A 10,068-nucleotide genomic window follows, 5' to 3' on the forward strand; every position below is an offset into this window, starting at 1 on the left:
TTGAACTTTTTGGTCCAAAGTTCAACTATTTTATAGAAAATTGATCTTTTGGGGTAGAAATTTCTTCTTCTTTGTTGATAGTTTCACTATTTGGTTGAAAATCTTGTGTTCAATAGATACTTTTTTTTGAAAATAATCTTTTTTGTTGAAGATTGCTCTTTTTCTTTCTTAAAAATCCACTTTTTTCAAAACATTTGACTTTCTACCAAAAAACTTTTATTTTATTTAAATAAGAGAATGATTTAATGGTTTTTATGCTAATTTATTATTTACATTGTTCTAGGGAATATTTATGGGGCGGCTCAAAAAGAAGGAAAGTAGCTGACAAGAGACTGTTTTAATTTTAACAATTGCAGTTGCAGTATTTAACTTAATCCTGCATTAGTATTACTTTTTAGATTAAAGTTGATTATATCGTACCAGTAATACCATATAAGTTCTATATATTAAGTTCTATTTAATAAAACAAACTATGCATTTATATCTCAAGTATTTATCGAATTTTATCCCTCTCATAATTACTTTATAATTTGTCTTATTACAGTTATATTGTATACTTTATTAATTTATAATTTACTTAAGGTTTTTAAATACCATGGTGAATATTTTATACGTTGCATCTGAATTCGTATGAAGTTGTACTAATTGAATAGTGCGATGACTTTTATTAATTTATGAATAGATTTCAATCTACACCAATCATCAGTAAAAAACTACTAATTCGTAGAAAAAGCGTAAACATTAGATTCATAAATAATTATTTTTTATTAATTACATTTTTAACGATTTTTATACGCATTAGTAACTTTTTGCTTAATGATTATTATCGAAATGCCTACTCTAAATCAATTGATAAAGGACTTCCCACTATTTGCATAGTAGATCCTCATGCCAGTTCAGACATAGAGAATCAAATGTTTGTTTTAAAATAATTCAAAAATATATATTTGACTATCATCAATAGTACTTTTTACCATCTCAGATTTTCGAATCGATCCTTTGCGACAACCGAATTTTCTTTGCTTAATATCTATATTGACACTTTGAAATAATCAAGTCGACCGTTAGAAATGATCGAATCGCCCATCCGAAATATCTACGTGAAATATCTAAGATAATCGAATCGACCATTAAATACGATCCAGTCGAATGTCTGATAAAATCAAATCGACCATCCGAGATTTCCAAACCGACATTTCACAATGATCGGGTCAGCCAGCTTGACATGACCGAGACGACGATCTGTGGAAATCGAGTCGACTTTCTGAGATTGCCGATTTGGACCTCTTGTTTTTACTTTATAGAGATAGTCGCTTTAGCCATTTTCAAGAGCCGTCCTATAGTCGACCCTGCAATATGGTCTGTTTGCACGTTTATATTGCTAAACAGACCTTCCATTTTTCTCCGTGAGTGAGCATACCACCCATTTGGCTTTCCGCATCGAAATATATTACACACTACGGCACAAAACCTAAGATTGCCTACCGTTTATACTTTACAGTCATCAAATATAAGCATACTGAACCCAAACGATATTCAAACATAAACCATTTACGACGCTAGATGGCACTAGTAGTTTAAGTGATGAGAAAATATTTTGGTAACCGTGAATAGAATTTTGCTCGCTGATGTTGAAGAGTTTGCTCAACGCCTTCGGGCACGATACTGAATCGATCATTTTTTATGTCTATAAACCGCAACTATAAACGAGTGTTTTGCATGCATGTGCAAAGAAAACTATTTTCCCCTCCCTTCTCATGAAAATCCATTTCTCTCGAAATGTAATCCGGTGGACACAGAAAAAAAAATGTTTTACCAGGAAGTATATATTCGACGGATATTTTCGTTCTCAAATTCTAATCTCTAACATGGTGAACATCATTAGTCATCTTCCCATGGCGTCGAATAAAAAAATGAATTCCGGTCCTTTGTTCCAACATATGCCAATCTGGTTGAGCTCTTACGTCCAGAAATTTTCCGAGTGAAAAGTGGGGTGGACGAATGTCGTGAATCACCCTGTAGAATGTAGACTCATCACAACCTGTAGTACGTAGTGCATACATTTTCCAACTTTATATGGCGTATGCGGAGGCGCCGTAGGAACATTTCCATATATATTATTACTTCACCCCCCCCCCCCTCACGTTTTGGTGCACATCATCGTTTTCAATGCAGTTTCTCTCTCTCATAAAATATAAATGTAAATCCACAGGCATTTCGTCCAACTCAACTCTTTTGAGTTATCGTTTCGAATCCACGAAAGTAAGAAGGGATCAAACCCACCCTCCTCAACCTCAACTTCGCCGACAAACCCTATCCTTTAGGACATTTTTTCCAATCGTTTTTTAACAAACATTCAATTACTGAACACACTTGGGGCCATCCAGAAATTATGCAAAACACTATTGGAAAATTGTTTACCCCAAACCTTCCCCATATAACAAGTCATATTAAAAAGGTTTGCCCCCACCCCCTGTATGTTACGTAATTTTGAGGGATTCGTAGCCCCGGGCAGAAACCCTTATAGTTTCAGTCGGGTGCCTGTCTGTAGAATTGTTTCCCCTACCCGTACTTACCTAATATCCTGTTCAACTTTATCCCGTACCGTATCTGACTTTACCCCGAACCCTAGCCCACATTACCCAGTACCATTTCCAACTTTCCTGCATACTATAGCCGACTTTACTCCCTACCCTACAAAAAAATAAATGAGTGAAAAAAGAGCAACGACATTCAGACTTCCCGCAATACTCATGAAGTTTAATACATATATCTCATAAGCAAAAAAGTGTTTTTGTAAATTTTAGTAAGAATTATCAATATTAAGTGTATCGAGTTAATCCTTGACATTTTTCTTCACAATTAGCCATTGAATGCGATAGAAAATTTCTCATCCCCATAAGTCTGTTTTACAGGGTCCCAAAATAACCCCATAAGTGAAAAATTTAATTTGGTAAGCTTTTTCGCCCTAATAATGTTTTTGTTGCTGTTTTATTTACTATAAATTACTTCTAATACTTAAAATATTACTTTATAGAAGGGATTAGTTGTTTAAATAAATGGCTAAAAATTGATTGTTTATAGCAATCTTCTCTTAGGATAGAGGCAGAAAGACTGTCCACATTTAATTTAGAGATAAGTAAGAATGAATTAAAGTTAAAAAAATAGCTGTTGAAATCATTTTTTTGTTTATAATATTTTCTTTGAATCATGATGGAAGGTTGCAACTTTTCTGAAATTTGAAGCTTTTTTGAATTTTGAATTATGCATAAATAATAAATAAAAACCAACAAGAATCATTTTTTGAATAGTATTCCATTTTTTCGGAAAAAAGTATTTTTACGCCTTTTATAATGTTTAAAAATATTAATTTATACGAAAAAGATCTTTGTAACCACTTCAAGAAAAAGTTGCATAATACGATCAACATAGAAACGTTTAAGACTATTTCAAATATCTGGTTTTATTTCAGAAAAACAAATCCGCAAAAAAGAAGGAAAAAAACAGCAACTTTGAGGCATTACTTTAAGAGGAGATAGTTATAAACAATGATAGACTGTTTTAACAATTATATTTGTTCACTTGCATTAATTATTAGCTAAATTTAAGTGAAAAGTTGAAAAACAAAATCTGAAAAACAAAAAGTTGAATATTTCAGAAAAAACTGCAAATTCCTAGCATTATCCAAAGAGAATATTATTAAAAATGAAAGTAAATTGCTTTTGGTAACTTGCATTAATGATTACTTCACTAAGTAAAAAGTGAAAATTTTTTTTTTTAAACCCCGATTTTCTAACTTCTTTATAAGAGAAAATATAAACACTCAATTGTTTTAAAATGTATTTAAACATCTAATTCTCCATATAAAGTAATTTTTTAAGTATTAGAAACAGTTTGTAGCGAAATAAACAGCAACAAAAATAATTAGCGCCAAAAACTCGGATAACCAAATTCTTCACTTATAATTTTTTTTATCCTATAAAACAGACTTTGAGGAGTGTTAGTTGAAATTTGCCGGTGTTTTCAATAAAGAAAACACTTAATCCTCAAGGGAATCTTAAATTTTCTTATTCAAAGTATTGACCATTGGATTCTGCACATTTTGCTCATCTTTCAGGCAAATCATGGATACCATTCCAAAAAAAACTTTTTCTCTTTCGAGGCACACCATTCCACGAGCCATTTTTCGACTACTTCAAAATTGGCGAAGCGCTGCTCTGCGAGTGAGTGTCCCATCGATGCGAAAAGGTGATAGTACGGCGGGTACGATAATATTTCCCAATTCAATGCTTTCAGTGTGTTCTTAACCACTTCAGCGGTATGAGACGGTGCGTTGTCATGTTTTAGGATAACTTTGCCATGTCTCTGGCCCATTCCGGCCGTTTTTCGATCAGCGCATGATTCCAATTGATAATTTGTTGTCGGTAGCGATCCGTATTCACCGTCTCACCAGGTTAAATAACTCGAAGTACATCACACCACACTGGTCCCACAAAACACAGAGCATTGTCTTACGGCCAAAGCTATTTGTCCTTGGAGTCGGTGGGCCAACCTCACCAGGTGAAAGCCATGATTTTTTCCGCTTCGGGTTCTCGAAATAAATCCATTTTTCGTCCACCGTGACAATTCGATGCAGAAAATATTTCCTTTCGAACCGCTCAAGCAGCATTTCACAAATGGTTTTTCGATTTTCCATTTGTCTATCGTTCAGTTGGTGTGGTACCCATTTTCCATATTTTTGGATTTTCCCATGGCTTTTAAACGCTGAAAAATTGCTCCTCGGGTCACATTTAGTATTTGTGCCAATTGTTGTTGCGATTGGGTTGGGTCTTCATCCAATAACGCCTGCAATTCCTCGTCTTCGAACTTTGTCGCTGCACCAGGATGTTCATTGTCTTTTAAATCGAAATCTCCACTTTTAAATTGACAAAACCATGTTTCACATGTTCTAATCACTGGAGCAAGTTCACCCCATAAGTTTCTACCAGCAATCGATGAGCTATAACGGCTTTTTTCTTTTGATGAATTAAGAAAAGCAACGAATGCCGCAAATGCGATTTACTTGGAACGAAACTCGACATATTCACTGAGGTAAACAACTATGATGTTATTATTTTGGCAGAATGGAATTGTGTATTTTTGAAGGTCATTATCCACAGAAAAATATGACATAGATGCCAAATCATAGAAATGTATACATATCTCTAGCGACATCTATGAGTAAAACTGGCAAACTTCAACTAACACCCCTGGTATTTTTGTGGATTCAAGCAAAGGAGGATGGCGTATGCATATACAATTCTAGAAACCCTGCTTGCAATCCAAAGATGAGAAATTCCCTGATTTGCGAACCGTCTTCTTTTTAGGGTTTCGTAGCCTCGGGCGGAAATCATTATAGTTTCGTCGGGTGTCCGTCCGTCCGTCGCACTTTTTCCCAAGATGGGGAACTACTAACTCACAGTTCACAGGGGATTGGGAAGTTAGAGGAAATGCAAGACGGGGAAATAGGAGACGTGAGGAGAAATCAAGGTAGGAGAAGTGGTGGAATATAAGGGGAGGTATAGTGGGAGAAGTGAGGGAAATGGGACTAGGGAAAGTGAGGGTAAATGTGAGAGAAAATGAGAGAGAGAAGTAAATGAGGAAGAAGTTGGGGAAGGAAAAATATAGAATAGAAAATAGAAAATATAGAAGGAGGAAAGGGGAATTAGGGAAATTTGGGGGGAGTAGGGAAGGAAAAGTATGGGAGTAAGAGGTTGGAACGACTCATTTACGTCTTAAAAGGCTGTTTTTGACTACTTTTTTTAGTTCTAATTCGAATTTAATAAAAAAGGGAAACATCCACTCCCTTTCATCTCTACCCACTTACAGGTTCTTCTTCAAGCGTTCATATTCTCTTCACTTTTATTATTTGCCCAGCTCATTTTCTCTCCGCAAGTTTCTTGTCCATTTTCTCCTAAATGAGAAAAATACCACGAAGCTCGCGGAACTTTTCCAAATCGACAATTAGACAGGGAATGGAAAAAGAACTTTTGGCTACTTACGAAAGAGCATCGTTTGCTGAACAGAGTAGGAAGAGGAAAGGGCACGCGAAGCAAAAGGAGTTAAGTTGAAAACTTTCGAGAACTACGAATTGAAGAAGGATCCATTCAAAAGTAGACTTTTTGCCAGTGTAAAACGCGAAAGAGGTACTAGACTACTACAGCAACCAGCCCTAATTAGTTCAACGTTCCCTTTCATTCTTCATGAAAATAGAGTTCAGGACTATTATTCACTGTACATACGTACATCGTTTTCCAGCCACGTTGCTACAGAATAATAATGTTCTACAAGAATGTATAATCTACAAAGAATGAAGTATCCGTTATTATGTTCTCAAAATTCTAAGCCCACTTAATGCCCTTAAAATGGAGATTAGTTTAATCGGGGTGGTCGCAAAACTTTATTTTTCAAATTACCTGACTTTTCTCTGACTATTTTTTCATTTTCCTTGACCATTAATATGTTTCGAAACTTTAAGAATATAATCTTTTATGAACGGAACACAGTAATTTTAAATTTTAATTTACAGATTTTTAATTTATTATTTTTAGAGCTGCCACAACCTAATTTAATTTAAAAACAGGAGACAAGTGACCTATTTCAACTAAAAATTAGTCAAAGTAGTGCCTTGGGTCTACAAAAAAGGGTTTGTAGCCTATTAAGAAGCAGATGAATTGTAAAACCTCCCTCTCACACCTAACCCCTTTCTTTCTCACTTGCTCTACCACTCTGATTTCCGAACATTTTCCCTTGTTACGCTCTCTTCACTTCTCCTACTTCCCCCTATCTTTCCCTTTACCCACTCCTTCTCTACCAACCTCAATTACCATCACTTCCCCTAGTTTCGCTTTCTTTCCTCCCCCTACTAACCCCCACATTTCCCAAAAGTTCTCCTATCCTAATTCCCCCTCAAGTTCCATACTCCTCATTCCTTAAATGATCATTACTCCCCCCTCCCTCGATCGAAACTATTGCGGTTTCCATCCGAAGCTACGGACGTATAAAAAATGACCAAAAGTGAGTAACCTATATTAACAATGCTACTAATGCTCTTTTGAATTTGAAAGAATTACGATTCATAAGACATCAAAATAAATCAAGTTAATTCAAAAGATTTCACATGAAGGGGAAGAAATTAAAAACAAACAAAATTCCACTGCGTTTAGTAAAATTGAATTTAGATTAATTTAACGGAAATGAGAAAAATTCGACTAAAGTTAGAAAAATTAAGGGAGATTTTTAAGAAATTCAAATGAATTGAAAGCAATTAAAAAATAAATGATATTCAGTAAATTTTGAAATAAATTTAGAAAAATTCAAGGAAATTAAAAAAATGGACGAATTACCTAATAATTCAAAATGAATTTACAAGACTTAAGAATGAAATAAAAAAACGTCTAAAAAATACTGAATTTAATAGAATTGAGGGAATTTATAAGAATTAAAGAACATTTAAAAAATTCAAGAAAATTGAAAAAATTCAAAAGAATCCATTAAAATAATACGAAATTCCGTGAAATTCTATGAAAATTTATGATATTTCTTGAAATCCTGAAAAATTTATTAAAATACTTTCACTTAGAAATTAAAGGAGAGTTTTTACAGCTACATAGCATTTTTTTCAAATCTTGGAATCTTTTACTTCATTTTCGAATCATATTAGTACTTCAAATTTTTAGAAATTTCTTTGATTTTTCTAAATCTAGAGATTTCACGAAATCACTTGAAATTCATTGCAAATTTTGCCAAATTTTCCATAATCTTGCATATCTTTTGAAATTCTTTCAATAAGTTTTTAATCTTTAAAATCCAGAAATTCTTTTAAACTCATTTATTTCCCTTGAAATCTGTGAAATTCTTTCATAAATTTAATATCCTCTTCAGATATTAAAAAAAAAAGCAAAATCACTCAAAATTCCGTGCATTTTTTGTCTTTGTAATATCTACTAAAATTATTTAAAAAATTTAGACAACTTTGAAGTACTCTGAAATCAAACGAAACTTATTGAAATCTTTTTAAAAACTTTCGAAACCCATTGAAATAATTTCAAATCTCTGAAATCTTCAAAATCTTGAAACCTTTTGAAATTTTTATTTTTGAGGTGGAAGATGTCTTTTCAGCCAATCAGCGAGAAGTTTAAAGGTATGTTTGAAGGCAAAGTGAAAAAAAATAGTTTCAATTAGCGAGCAATTTACGAGCATTAGTGTCATTTTTTCAAAATAGTAGTTAAATAGTTGCATCTTAAAACAAAGTGTCAAAAAGCCTGGAACGAAATAATTCTAGTCCAGTTCTGACGAAATAAGATTAGGAACACACCTTACTGTGATCTTTGGACGGTGATTAATGATTAATGATTTAATAATTGATTTGATAAATTAGAGAAAAGTATTACTGACCAAAAATTTGAATAACCTTTTCTGATGAAACGTAAATTCAAATGTTAAAAATAAATAAAAAATTAAAACGTTTAACATGAAAATTGTAAAATTTTCTCCAAAATGTATTATGCAAAAATCTAGACTAGCTGAAATTACAATCCTGGGTTGAAATTCAAATAAGAGCTTCATAAACTCAAATGTCCAGAGAATGTTATTTTCGACATGAATTTCCATTTTGTAATCTAAAATGTAGGAATGCAACGGAACTTTCCATGCAGTTTATTTCCATTCAACGCTAGAGGCGAGAATTCATGACAGTGAAATACATCTAATTGCAAAAGCAATCGAATTAAAGCCTCTTTATCACTTAATATGGGTCATCATTACCCTTTAATCTTATAATTTATTATAGAATTCTTTTTCAATTCATTGATATTTTACGATACACGTGTATTATGCTCTATCGATTTTCCTGTTGCTAATAATTGACCCTTACTGTATTTAATTATCATGCATCAGAGCATTAGCTTAATTAAGTAGAGTTCATTTGGACAGAATGAGTTTCATAAATAATACTCAATTGATACAGGAAACTATGCGAAACTAATATCTGCTTTGTGAAGCTAACCCTGCTTTTATACGCACTTCCCTTCCTCTTGCTCCCAATTTAATAGATACTGAAACTAAATAATTAAACAGGCTTGGAAAAAATTCTGGCTCGTTTTCTGCTAGATTCTAGGACTTAATCATCGTTCCGTGTTAAACATTTTGTTCCGGATATTCAGAATATTTTCCGGTCATTTCTGGGTTAAGAATTTTTTTTTCGAGATTACTTTAAGTTTCCAAAGACTTCTTCCCGATTATTTATGAGTTAAAAATTTGTTTCCTGGCCACTCCCGGGCGAATAACGGTTTTCATTGATTCGGTTTTAAAAATTCTTTCCCAGTAATTTCACAATGTAAAATCAGGGTGTCTATCGCATGGATTATTTTAAATTCCTTGTGTTCTCACGGTTAATGTTTAATTTTTCCCGGTCAAATTAAAAGAGATCAAAAAATTTGGATGACTTCAAACGAGTTTGAAAGATTTATAGAGATTTCTAAACACTTTGAAAGATTTCTTATTTGGCATAAGAAATTTTAGAAGACAATTATAACTCTAATCTGGAAGAACAGACCATTTTTGGTCATAAAAATTACAAATCTGATTTGGAACAGACAATGGGGTAAAAGAATTACAATTCTGAATTTGAAAAGGGATTTGTTTTTAAATTTCGTTCTTCTAAATCAGAATTAAAGTTATTTTCCATAATTCCAGTTCCATTTGGAGATCTATTTATAACGGAAGTGTGGAATTATGGACGATTCTAATAATTTCTCAATTATAAATTATCTGAATGAAATTATTGAAAACAATAAAAAGGTGAGAATATTTTAAAAACCTTCATTTCATGTTTTCCAAATTCGATAAAAAAGATACTTTTTTGGAAAGCCTCACCTTTTTGATTTTTCTTATTTTTTACAGCATCTGCTTATATAAAACAAGCAAAGTTTAAATACGAGGGTGGATTGATAAGTTTCCGGCCTGACCAAGAGATGGCGCCACTAGGCCTACCTTGAGGTGGCGTTCTATAGTACCATCCTTAGATAG

General features: G+C 33.0%; 1 protein-coding gene across 1 annotated transcript in view; it reads right to left on the reverse strand.

The window, feature by feature from the left end:
- Positions 1-10,068, reverse strand: part of LOC117177546 (basigin) — a 139,025-nt gene that overhangs the window by 27,630 nt on the left and 101,327 nt on the right. The window lies entirely within an intron of this gene.

Source organism: Belonocnema kinseyi, chromosome 7, assembly GCF_010883055.1.
Source record: "Belonocnema kinseyi isolate 2016_QV_RU_SX_M_011 chromosome 7, B_treatae_v1, whole genome shotgun sequence".
NCBI classification, from domain to species: Eukaryota; Metazoa; Arthropoda; class Insecta; order Hymenoptera; family Cynipidae; genus Belonocnema; species Belonocnema kinseyi.